This window comes from Scyliorhinus torazame, chromosome 12, assembly GCF_047496885.1.
Source record: "Scyliorhinus torazame isolate Kashiwa2021f chromosome 12, sScyTor2.1, whole genome shotgun sequence".
NCBI classification, from domain to species: Eukaryota; Metazoa; Chordata; class Chondrichthyes; order Carcharhiniformes; family Scyliorhinidae; genus Scyliorhinus; species Scyliorhinus torazame.
Window position 1 is genome coordinate 164210391 of NC_092718.1, and position 13858 is coordinate 164224248.

General features: G+C 46.4%; 1 protein-coding gene and 1 pseudogene across 2 annotated transcripts in view; one reads left to right on the forward strand and one right to left on the reverse strand.

Moving 5' to 3' along the window:
* Positions 1-13858, reverse strand: part of tmem132e (transmembrane protein 132E) — a 951562-nt gene that overhangs the window by 816094 nt on the left and 121610 nt on the right. The gene's annotated exons all lie outside the window — the stretch shown is intronic.
* Positions 3952-4596, forward strand: LOC140387306 (rho GDP-dissociation inhibitor 1 pseudogene; annotated as a pseudogene).

The following is a 13858-nucleotide window of genomic DNA, read 5'->3' on the forward strand; positions in this document are numbered from 1 at the left end:
TCCCGCAGACTCAGAACCCAAACGAAAGGCCATTTGTTCCCCTGACCTGGTGGGCCAGTCCAAAGTTAAGAACAGGCCGGTTAGTTGTAGAAGTAGCTTAGACGGAGAATTTGTGCATGAGTAGCGATTACTGTGTATAATAAATGTGCTTTGATTTAAATCTTACTAATCAGTGTATTGAGTTATTGGTCATTACTCGAACCTGAACCTCGTGGCGGTATCATAAAGATACCTGGCGACTCGAGATCAAAGGTTATAAAACAGAGCCAAGTGAACCAACCAAAAGTTAGCAAAAGTGCATAAACATATTCAAAAACAGCTTCTTCCCCGCTGTTACCAGACCCCTAAGCGACCCTCTTATGGACTGATCTGATTAATACTACACCCCGTATGCTTCACCCGATGCCTGTGTCTACGTATTTACATTGTGTGCCTTGTGTTGCCCTATTACGTAGGGGATTGAGTTGCCTGTGTGCAAGTCGGGGGGGGGGGGGGGGGGGGGAAGGGATGGGACTTTCTGGGCTGGATTCTCCAATTGTGAATTGTGAGGCTATGTCCTCACACCGGTGTGGGAACGGTGGCATTTTACGCCCGAACATTTGGCCCAAAACGGTCATCCAGCCTCCATGTAGCGGGAGGCTAGCATGCCGTTAGGATAGAGCACTCGGCTCTAGCTGCCGATACAGCCCGGCGAATTGCCGGGTTCGTGGCCGCGCACGCGTACTGCGGCGGCCTGCAGCGACCGTGCCGTGCAACATGGCGGTGGCCGCTCACTGACCCGGCCTGCAAAATAGTGCCCCCCCCCTTTTGCCACCTCGCGTGCCCCGGACCACTCCCTCCCGCATTGTCCCCAGCCCCTGATAAAGTCCACCCTGCCCGCAGATCGTCCGTCGTCCGACTGTGGCGGCGCTGGACTAAGTCCGCAGCCGCCATGCCACATTTCCGACGGCAAGGGACCATATGCGACCGATGCCGCCATGAACTCGGCCGGTCAGGAGCAGAACATCGGGGGGTGGGCCTCAGGCAACGTTCTGAGGCCATCGATACGTTGTACTCTGCGAGTACGCTGCTTTGAAGGGGGCGGAGCGTCATGAAAACGGCGCCATCCCCAATTTGGTCGGGAACTTTGATTCTTCGGCCGATCGCCGAACGCGATTTTGGCGCGCCGACCAGAGAATCCAGCCCCCTATGTCTGTGGGGGGCGGCGGGAGTTTCTCTATTTTGTTATTGGAGATCAGGGGGTCCTTTGGGGATTCCCTATGTTGCCGGCTTTTTCCACTCCCGCCAGTGTGACGGCATAGTCTGACTCCATTTACTTTTGCACCGAGTGCTGGATTATCTGGCAAGAAATACCAGCTTTGCAACAGGCAAGCTGCACACCGGTTTTCTCACCTGAGCCAACATTTGGTGCAAAAGTGATAAAATTCCGCCCACTGTACCTTTACCAGAATAAAATGTCCACAGGAGCTTAATGAAACAAAATTTGATAATGTACCAAAAAAAGAGACATTAGGGCAGATAACCAAAGGCTTGGCGAAAGGGGTAGGATTTAAGGAGTGTCTTAACGGCGGGAAGAGAGATAGACAGGCAGTTGGATTTGCGGGGAAATTCCAGAGATTATTTCATTCGCAGCTGAAGCCATGGCCACCATTGTTGGAACAATTCAAGCTGGGGATGCTAAAGACGACTGACGATTAGAGAAGTACAAAGATTTTGGAGGGTCGTGAAACAGAATTAGGGAAATGCAAGGCCATGGACAGATTTAAAAACAAGGAAGAGAATTTTAAAATTTAGGCAATGATTAATCAGGAGCCAATATAGGTCAGCTCATGGAAATATATGAGCAACAACAAGTCCAGCAAATGGCAGGTGCTGTTCATTGGCTGGTTATGGTAAAGTTGATCCATTGAGATCAAATGGTAAAGGGGAATGTGGGTCTATTAAAGACAGACTGGATAGTACAGAAACATAGACATGTATCTTATCGTTGTGGAGGAAGAGGTCAAAATACCAGCGGAAAGAATGTCAAGCGAGCGAACACAGTGGAGTTAATATCAAAAATGGTAACAGAGAAAATTATTGTACTTAACATAATTGGGAAGTTATTGAAGTACATCATCAGAGACAGAATGACGGATCACATAAGTCAGCTGATGATAGTCAGCATGGATTTGTGAAGGATGAGTCACTGTAGTTAATTTCTTAAAATTAATAAAGCAACATTCAAAATAATGACAGCTTTCTCAAGTTGACAGTTCTTGGCAACTTTTTAGTGATACGTGACTTGTCCCGTATCCCTGTAGCCAGGCCTTCATCGTTGACCAGTCTGCAACCATGAAATCTGAAACTCGCAAAATGGCCGTCTTCAACACGAGAAAGGAATCTTCTGGAATTCTTTATTGAAGTGAATGCAAGGGTTGGATTTGTCGTTAACGGAGGAGGAGAGGCAACGATTGACGTGCCTTTGTTAGCAATTGAGGTTTCGGACTGAGGTCTGGGTAGGATCAAGTTTAAAGCTGCAAACAGTTCTGGTGGCTGTTTGGTGCTTCATTGGATCATGGCCAGCAGCATTTCGTGGTTGGTCTGAGTAAGATAACGGTTTGTTCTGGGGTAAAAGTGTCCTTGACAAATAGTTCATTTGGCCAGACCCCCCTTGTGGAACCTCGATCAGTGTATTCATTGTTTTCATGTCAGTAGCAGCTTGCAATAATGTAAGATTTGATTTAGTTATCACTGGTACACCTTGGGTTTTAGTTAACATCATTTTGAATTGTCCGGTTGCTGGCGCTGTTTGCTTTGGAGAGTTCAGATGATTTTTTTAAAAACAGATTTGAAGTCTCTTGTGCTGTTAGTTTGTCTGTCAGTAATTTATTATGACATTTCATGGTGTCCATGTCATTTTCCAAAATGCATTTTTCCTCAAGTAACTGGCAATTTTGACTTTTGATTTGCTCAGTTTCTGTTTGTAACTAGTGGCATTTTGACTCTGATTCATCAACTTTACGTCGCAATTCTCCATTTTGAAATGATAGTTGTTGAACCTTAAAGGTTTCATTTTCCAACAATGTTTTAATCTGATCACATTGTTCAAGTTTAGATTTTGCATCTCGTAATTCTTCAACAACTGCTGCTAGTTGGTCTTTAGTGGACTTCAGCTCATGATCGAATTTAGTTTTTACAATTGTCTCTTGACGTTTTTGGAGCTGTGCCATTACTGCAAAAGACCATTTTGTAAGTCTTCCACCGTTTAACCGTATGGTTTTACCCCATGCCTTCTTGATATTATCGAGGGACCCCTGTCCTTTGGGGATATCATATTTTGATTCCATTTTTGTGGCAACTTCAGACAGTCCAAACTGTCTACAAATCAAAGATCCAAGATCATCCAATATATCGTCAATAGAGACATCCGGTGCAGCGCGACCTCCCTTGCACGTTGTGGGAAGTAGTTCTCTACCATTTGAAGGTTCTGAATCTATTTTAGGAGTCATGTCCGCCATAAACTCAGCCTTACACCCAATTTTTTGGTCGCCAACTCCTTTTGTGTATCTGTGTGCACTACCGTGACTATTTTCTCAGTCCCGTTTTATTTTAGTTTCAACGACCGGCACCTGATTGAATTAACACAGTCCATAAAAAGGTCCTTTCTAAGGGGTCCAAGCACTGCTTGATGCGGCTTTAAGAATGGGTGAAAAAGATATTTCTTATCCCACTCAAGCCGTTTTATCCTGCCGACTACACCAAGTTGAGAGATCTACCATGCGGTTTCAGCAGCACTTTGCGATTACTGGAACTCAGTAGAAATTTAAGTTAAAACTTCTCAGGTGCAAATAAGAATTGTTTATTTAACTTCTATTGATTACAACTGAAAGTCATTTAAAAGTCAATTCGTAGACAATTTGAAGCTTTCAAAGAAACACAGAAATGATCTTCCTGCTGAGGCAGCCATCAACCCAGTCAGCACGTTGTGAGAAAGTAGAAATGGCGGAAAAAGAGCCAACCGCAGAACAGCTGGCTCTCATTGCTGCCGAGAATCTAGAGGATGAATCTACAGTGAGTTACAAGGCACCAGCACAGAAGACTCTTCAGGAGATTGAGGAACTGGACAAAGATGATGAGAGCCTCAGGAAGTACAAAGAGTTACTGCTGGGGAATCGCTCTAAAGTTCTTGACCCGAATGTTCCAAATGTTCAGGTGGTTCAATTAACACTGGTGTGTGCAACAGCACCTCAGGCCTTGGTCTTGGATTTAACAGGTGACCTTGATAACTTTAAAAAGAATCCTTTTGTACTGAAAGAGGGCGTGGAATACAAGATAAAAATCAGCTTCGAGGTTAATAAAGAATTAGTCTCTGGGCTGAAATATGTTCAGGCAACATCAAGGAAAGGAATAAAAATTGATAAGACTGAGTACATGGTGGGGAGCTATGGTCCACGCGACACCGAATAAGAGTTCCTGACACCACAGGAAGAAGCACCCAAAGGAATGAGGGTGAGGGGCAGCTACGTTATTAAATACGTTTTCACAGGTGATGATCAGCACATCCACCTCTCTTGGGAGTGGCAACTCAATATCACAAAGAATTGGAAAGGGTAATCAATGCAAGACCAGTAGTCCATCCGATAGAGGAAACAAAACAAAAAAAAATGCACCTCCTGTACCAAAGTTATCTTTTTGTTTTGAAAAGGAACAAAAAGTGTTAGATTTATACTGCACAGTGAGATCATTGGCAAAAGAAAATCAAACCCATTTTTTTTTTAAAGTTATACCTAAGTCAGAGGCATGGCAACATGTTTCAGTCATGTGACTAATTTATCAGAATTTCTAATAACCTTACTAGTAGTACAGTAGACTGGGGATTGCGTACATTGTCTGTAATTACTTCCAGATGGTATTTGATAAGGTTCCCAAGAGATTAACAAAAATGAAAACGCACAATCTGATCAATAATTGATTGAGAAATAGGAGACAAAGAGTGGAAAGAAAGTGAATGTTCCCCGACTGGTGGGTTATGGTTAATTACTCCACCCTATTTATTACTGCCAGGTAACCAGTGGAATTGGGAGCTGCTGTAAAGTATCCCTGTGCTGGATGCCTCCGTGAGGGCCATCTTGGGTGTTATTAACTGTCTTCAAGGTGATCGTTTCAATCTTTTGGGGATGACTCAAGGCTCCAGTTGAGACTTTTACTCAGATACTCTGTTCCCCCAGGTTTCTGTGGATCTCAAAAAAAAAGAATTAAAGCGAAGAATAAGTGAGTATTACCCATTTACGAGTGAGGAAAAAATGAGTCAAATATTTTGCATGTGGTTGTATACTGCTTCTCAATGACACTAAAGTGATAGCATAGGTGGTCAGTCAATCTTCCTTTGGCAGTAATATGCCACAAACATTGCCATGACCCACTGAAAGAGTTATGAACTCCATGAATTCCAAGTAAGTTGTGGTCAGTAGGTGGCAGTCTCAGCTTAAAGTCAGAAGATTGTGGGTTCAAGTTCCAACCCAGGACTTGTGCAGAAAATCCAGGCTGACACTTTTTATGATCCTTGGCCAGATCCCCAAATTGTTGGTGAGATATGTTCAGAGACCAAAAACATTTTGTTTAAAGTAGACAACGTTTGAGATTCAAGGCATTTGCTAATAAAGTCCCAAGATTCCATAGATTTTGAACAAACAAAAATAAACGTTACCGTACAGTCAGAAAGTTAAAGCAAGTTATCTTTTATTTATCTTTTACTCTAACACTTAGAGTAAATATGAGGTTCTGGCAGTAGTCTGTGCTGCTGGGGATGAGGAGTAAGCACTCATTGTCAATGCAGGCAACTAATGTGGGTTCTGAAAGCAGATTACACCAGAGCAGCTGTTGTGTCACATTGCTAGTTAAAAGAGCGACACCACTGTGAACTCGACAACAGGGCAGATCTAAGCCTCATTGTCATTCTTGCTACTTGTCAGGGAAAGAGAGTATTTCAACTTCCGAATCAAATTATAAAACAACCCTGTCATTTCCATCAAGGAGTACCAGCTTTTGTGATATTTAAGGATGATCCATTGCGTTGTTCTCAAAATATTACTGGGGGAGAGGTGTTAACCTCACCAAAACTTTATCTGACTCATAGACTCATGTATTACTTAAAATAATTTAATTATTTTGGACCTGGGATACTCTGAGGAAGTACCTGTGAAGTAACACCATCATTCTACTAATCTACTAAAAGCCATTAAGATCAGTAAGATTCTTGGGAGCTATGAACAATCCTGAACAATTCTTCCTGAACAAGCACCGGAATGTGGCGACGAGGGAATTTTCACAGTAACTTCATTTGGACTTCATAGCTTCCTCAAAAGGAAGAGCATCATTTCTGTGGCTAGTGCGCACAGCCTTTCTGGAATTTATGAACATGGGTAAACACAGCACGGATTAGTTTTCACAAAGCGCAAGTATTAACAGCCTTGGCTGTATGGATGCAGCTGCTTTTCCTGGACTCAGCTTGTGGCAACACCACATTTCCACTTTTTTTCTCAATCAAGGGCCAATAAGCAAATTTCAGAAAGATAAAGTTTGACACAACATCAAACCTGAATTTCAAACCAAAAAAGAGTTATCAACAAAAGAAACAACGTGCTGTGTAAAAATAAACCAAAGTCAAAGCAATAAATTTATAATTTTAAGAAGGTTAATGAATAAAGATCACCATTACGGTGTGAGATGGTGAGTTTGTGTGTGTCTGGCTCACTCCCAGTCTCCAGGTGCATATTCACTTAACCTCACCCACTGTGAGAATGGGTGTACATGGTGGCATGTGGGGGCGAGGGTGAATGAGAAACGTAAGACAAGGAATGAACCAGACACACACACACACATATACACACCCTCTCTCTCACACACATACACACACACCCTTACTCTCGCGCGCACTCACTCTCCTACACACACACTCATGTGCACTCTCTCTCTTGCGTGCACTGTCTCTCGTGCGCACTCACACTTTATTGCACGTACGCTCAGTCTCACGCGCACACTCTCTCGTGTGCAAACTAACCATCTGGGATGGCCACTTCCCGATTACAAAATGGACACTTTGCAAAGATTGCAGGGAAAAAGGACAACGCTGAGAAAACAAGCAGGTTCAGAGCTTGTCTCTATATTGGAGCCGCAGCTCCCAGACAAGACCAAAACTGTAGGCTCATTAGCATACTAATGGCCCATCTCCGGGAACAAAAGAGTAACATTTGAGTAACCGATACTAAAGCAGACACCCCGGCGCCAGAGGAGACCGAAACAAAGCAGGCCAATGGCCACCTAGGACACGCCCAGCCATCAGGGCACCCACCCCTTTATTGGACGAGATCAATATGAATGATCAAGAAACGGCCCAATTGATTGGGGCCAAGTTCAAGCCCCGCCCAAAAGAGCGCAAAGCCCCTTTTGGTATAAGAAGGAGCCCCCAAGAGAGAATCGTTCTCTTGGACCCGGCTCTCACCGAGGATAGACCTGTCCACCAGCTGCAACAGAAGCAAGTAAGTCCAAGGTCAGACAGACAACCTTAGCTGTTCCACTTTACCAGTTCGAACCCAGCAGCCTCAGAACCGAACAACGGCCATTGTTCCTCTGACTGAGTGGGCACTCGAAGCTAAGTATAGGCTTTGGCAGTAGTGATAGTTTAGTCTGTAGAGTTTCGTGCATGAGTTTATTTAACTGTGTGTGTAAATAAATAAGCATTGACTTTGAACTAACTAACTGGTGTATCGAGTCTTTGATCAGTATTCGGTTTTGAATCTTGTGTCGCTACCTGGCGACTCTAGAGCAAACGTAATTAGAATTAAGGCGACCATATTGACCGCCATATTCAGACCCAACCAAAGAGAGCAACATTTACTGGTGACCTCTGACGGGACTCGACCTAGAAGTGGCCTAGTCAGAGAGAACCCACTCCGAGAGAACCCACACAGGGGCTGGTTTAGCACAGGGCTAAATCGCTGGCTTTGAAAGCAGACCAAAGCAGGCCAGTAGCATGGTTCAATTCCTGTACCAGTCTTCCTGAACAAGCACCGGAATGTGGCGACGAGGGAATTTTCACAGTAACTTCATTTGAAGCCTACTTGTGACAATAAGTGATTTTCATTCTGGGGCTGGTTTAGCACAGGGCTAAATCGCTGGCTTTGAAAGAAGATCAAGGCAGGCCAGCAGCACGGTTCAGTTCCCGTACCAGCCTCCCTGAACAGGCGCTGGAATGTGGTGACTAGGGGCTTTTCACAGTAACTTCATTTGAAGCCTACTTGTGACAATAAGCGATTTTCATTTTCATTTTTCATTCATTTGAATTGGAATCCGATTGGAAACAGAAAAACCACAAGTGTGAGAACGATACTGATCAAACCTCTGAGATTCGGAAGTGTGTTAATGCATGCGTACTAACGGGATATAAGGTAAACCTGAGAGATTTTGTTGCGTAAAACTGTCGGGGTTTTGTAGGCCGGGAAATAGCGTAAGCCGTACCCGTGTTTACATCACCACTTTATCACCCCCTGTTCCAAATTCAGTAAAGAACCCAGAGATAGAGAGAAAATGGCAATGAAGGCAATGGAACGCCTTATGAACCCCCAAGAATTCGAGGTTGCAGCGACCAGTAGAGTAGGACGGTGCCATGTATGGGAAGAAGAGATCAGAAAATATCTCAAAGGGAAAGGATGGCCCCTTTGGAGTGAATTCTGCGCCAATGACAAAACAGGTCCCGGGAGTATAGGACATAATTGGTGGGAGAACCTGTCAGAGATTCATAAGAAGTGCTCGGGGAAAGCTCGCAAGCCGATGGCAATCGTGTCCTGCTTGGCACAATTGCGAGGCACAGAGTAGATCGTTAGGGCGCTCCGTAGGGAGATTGAGGAGAGAGACAGAAATAGTGAGGGAGATGTGAGCAAATTTGAGAAGGAGAAGAAGGAGTTAAGAGAACAGTTAGCAGCGAGGGACAGAGAGGTGAATGATGCAAAGAAGGGCACACCAGTCTTGTCTCACCCATTTGAGTAGTTTTTAAACCCAGTCTGATAAGGCCTACCAGGGCACGCAACGCACGGTCTTGGTAAGACAAGAAACCGAGCAACAGGTAGAGCATTTGCAGAAACAGTGCAATGATTTAAAAGGAGCCCTACGAGTGCGCCACACCTCCACGACAGAACAAAGGCAGAGCTCCATAGATCACGCAAAGTGCCGGAAGCAAATTGCAGAATTGCAATCTCTGCTTTCTGTCCAGAATGGGTTTCAAAGTACGTTTGGACCCCAGTTACACCAGGAAAACAGCCCTGATTGGCAGGAGTTAAATGAAACTACCCACAGATACGTGCATGGGACATGTACGCAAGAAAAACCACAGAAAAGGAAAGCACCCCAACCCCCGACTGAACAGGCAGAACACACCCCCATGGACCCTGTAACCACACACCGCAGGGCCGCAGCAGAAGGAAACGCAGATTTCCGATATACAACCCCGTTAACCATGACCCAACTACGGGGCGCGTGTGGAAAAATTACACCGTTCCTTCCCACATCAGACCTCCACCAGTTTTTCGCTAGAGTTAAACAGCAGGCTACCATGTACGGCCTGGACGAAAAGGAGCAAGTGAAGCTCACAGTTTTAAGCCTCGACCCTTCAGTCGTGGCAGCCCTTCCCGATCCACAGAATGTAGGAGGAAGCACACTCCAAAAAATGTACACAGCGATTCTGGATGCGATCGGCTACAACAGAGGAGACCCCATAGAAGGCCTAAACAAGTGTAGGCAAAAGAAAACAGAGCACCCCACAGCGTTTGCTGGACGCTTGTGGATACATTTCACAGCAGTATTTGGAGAGTTAGCCCACGCCCATTTGTCCGCGGATAATATGACCAAATGGACTCGAATCCTGATCTCTCATGCGACAGAGGCAGGACAGAGAGCTTGGGCAAATTACGACCCCTCAGACGAGGCCCACAACGAGAAATGGGTTTTGAAAAGATTGTCCCGCTCTTGGGAACAATCCGTCCAAGGCAAAACCGCATTTGCAAAACCAGAGGAAGAGCAGGCAGACATGCATCCAGTTAGGATGCACCAGAACCCCGCATGGGTAAACGAGGGCAGGAACAGCCCACCGCAACCAAAATCCCAGGAATGTTACAATTGTGGACATGAAGGACACTATGCACGCCCCAAAAACAGCAGAAAGACCAACAGACAGGCACCTTAAATAAGAATAGGGCAAAGCCAATCCATTGTGTTAGCGCCCGTTCAGAGAATGCAGACATGAATGGCATCGACTGACGGTGTTCGGGCTCCCCAACTTGGGTCTGGGACACCCTTTGGGACAAGTCCGGTAGACCGGTAGTAGCAGGCAAAGTCCGGGGACACTCCGTAGAATTTCTTTGGGACACAGGAGGGTCCCGCACCACACTCAATTCCTCCACGATGTTTCAACGAGACACGTGGCCCACAACAGACACCATCACACTCAGCGGCTTTACAGGTCATTTACAACAAGGACACATCACAGCCCCTGTAGCGATACAAATAGAGAACATTTCGACTAAACACCCCGTAGTTTTGGTCGATCTACCCCAGACAGCTGAACACATCCCAGGAATCGACTTTATGAGCTCCCACAACCTCTCATTTGATCTGGTAAATAAATGTGGATGGAGAATGGCAAAGGCAGCACGAGCCCCCTCCACGTTCACAGTTGGAGAATATGCAAACAGAATCAACGCAGTAGTAGACTTTTGGTTCGACACTCGAGCCATTATCAGGACAAACAGGTTAGGGAAGTCCTACAGCAACACAAAGCAGCATTTGCACAGCATAAGCACAACTGTGGCAAAATAGCTGGCTTAGTGAATATTACAGGTCCCGACCCCAGACCCCAAAAGCAGTACGGTTTTCCCCAAGAAGCAGAGGGAGAGATCTCCAAAGTAATAGAGAGTCTGCTTGATCAAGGCGTACTCGATCAGTAGCCTCCACAAATAACGCACCAATTTGGCCCGTCAGGAAACCCGATGGATCATGGCGACTGACCATTGATTACCGGGAACTGAACAAAGTAACCCCAGTAGCAGCCCCCACCGTAGCCACGAGTCCCGCGACCATGCTCAAACAGGGACTCCAGTCAATTTTTTTTTCAGTTTTGGACATTAGCAACAGCTTTTGGTCCATTCCAGTGGATAAAGCGTACCAGTACAAATTCGCCTTTACATTCCAGGGACAACAATATACATGGTCATGCCTTCCACAAGGCTTCCACAACTCCCCCTCCATTTTCCACCGACAGCTGGCAAATGGACTAGCAAAATTTTCCCGACCCGATTGTCTGGTCCAGTATTTAGATGACTTGCTACTACAGACAGACACAAATGGAGAGCACATTTCGCTTCTCGCCGAACTCCTAGCACTCCTATAACAGATTGGATGTAAAGTAAACCCCAAGAAGGCCCAGATTCTGCAGGAAACAGTGATTTACTTGGGTACAGTAATCACTCATGGTAAACGGGAGATCGAGCAAAAGAGAACTGACTCGATCGTCAAATTGCCCCTTCCCCATAATGTCTCAGCCCTCCGGTCATTTCTAGGACTGGTTGGCTACTGCCGAAACCACACTGACGGTTTCGCCACAAAAGCAGCGCCCCTATCCGACCTTCTCAAGAAACAGGCACCTTGGGAATGGCTTCCATAGCACACGGATGTCGTAGATGCTTTAAAGAGAGCCCTCAGCACAGCCCCTGCATTACAGGTCCCAGATCCACTTTCCCCATACGCAATCAAAGTAGCAAGCACCGACCGAACCCTTTCGGCTGTGCTCCTCCAGGAACGCCATGACCGATTAGGCCCCGTGGCATACGCCTCACGCGTGTTAGATCCTGTCGAGCAAGGATTTTCTGCCTGCGAAAGGCACCTGCTTGCAGTTTTTTGGGCAGTACAGTACTTCGCCTATGTTACAGGACTCAACCCCATCACCATTCTCACTGAACACACCCCAACAGAGCTATTATTAGACGGTTGACTTAAAGATGGCACTGTCAGCCAAATCCGCGCAGCCCGTTGGACCCTTATTTTACAGGAACGGGACATTACAGTTAAAAGAACCAAGACCCACACTTTCCTAGCCGACAATTTGCAATAGGCAGGTACCCCACATGAGTGTGAGATCATCACCACAAACTATAATTCAGGTCCATTTATACTTAAGTCAGCTCCCAGGAAAGCAGCTAATACACCCCAGAGACCCCAGCCGACAGATACGTGCGTACCCCTGAAAATGTATGTGGATGGCTCCTCCACAGTTTTGAATGGAAAGAGAATCACTGGTTGCGGCATTTATGTAGAGGACACGCAGGGACGCGCCCAAGATGAGATTTCATTAAAGTTGCCAGGACATCTAGGCTCGCAGGCAGCAGAACTGGCAGCCATAGCTTACATTGTAGACCACCCTGACTCGTTTCCGACCCAAGCGGACATATATTCGGACAGTTTATATGTCTGCAATAGTTTAACGGAATTCCTACCCCTGTGGGAATCTAGAGGATTTGTTTCCGCAGACGGAAAGCCCCTACCCTCAGCCGCATTACTCTGGCATAGCCTAGAGACAGCTAAAGATAGGAGATATGATATAATTAAGGTTCGCAGTCATCACCGTTCTTCCCCCCTTAGAATTAAGGAAGGCGACCATATTGACCGCCATATTCAGAGCCAACCAAAGAGAGCAACAAAACTCACTCTCTTGCGCACTCATTCTCTCATGCTCACACACTCGTGTGCACTCTCTCACGTCCGCACCCTCTCTCGCACGCACCCTCTCTCGCACTCTCTCTCTCAGGCGCACAACTCTCTGTGCACACACAAACTCTCTTGCACGCACATTCACTCTCTGTCACACTCTCTCACGCACACACACTCATTCTCTGTCACAGACTCACTCAGTGCCACACACACACTCACACCCACTCTCTCTCACACACAGTCACAGTCTCTCTCACACACACTCACAGTCTCTCGCACACACACTCACAGTCTCTCGCACACACACTCACAGTCTCTCGCACACACTCACAGTCTCTCGCACACACTCTCAGTCTCTCGCACACACTCTCAGTCTCTCGCACAGACACTCAGTCTCTCACACACTCAGTCTCTCACACACTCAGTCTCTCACACACTCAGTCTCTCACACACTCAGTCTCTCACACACTCAGTCTCTCACACACTCAGTCTCTCACACACTCAGTCTCTCACACACGCAGTCTCTCACACACGCAGTCTCTCACACACGCAGTCTCTCACACACGCAGTCTCTCACACACGCAGTCTCTCACACACGCAGTCTCTCACACACGCAGTCTCTCACACACGCAGTCTCTCACACACGCAGTCTCTCACACACGCAGTCTCTCACACACGCAGTCTCTCACACACGCAGTCTCTCACACACTCAGTCTCTCACACACTCAGTCTCTCACACACTCAGTCTCTCACACACTCAGTCTCTCACACACACACTCACTTTCTCACACACACACTCACTGTCTCTCACACACTCACTGTCTCTCACACACACACACACTGTCTCACACACACACTCACTGTCTCTCACACACACACTCACTGTCTCTCACACACACGCTCACTGACTCGCACACACGCTCACTGACTCGCACACGCTCAGTCTCGCACACACGCTCACTGTCTCGCACACACGCTCACTGTCTCGCACACACACTCACTGTCTCTCACACACACTCACTGTCTCTCACACACACTCAGTCTCTCACACACTCACTGTCTCACACACACTCACTGTCTCACACACACTCACTGTCTCACACACACTCACTGTCTCACA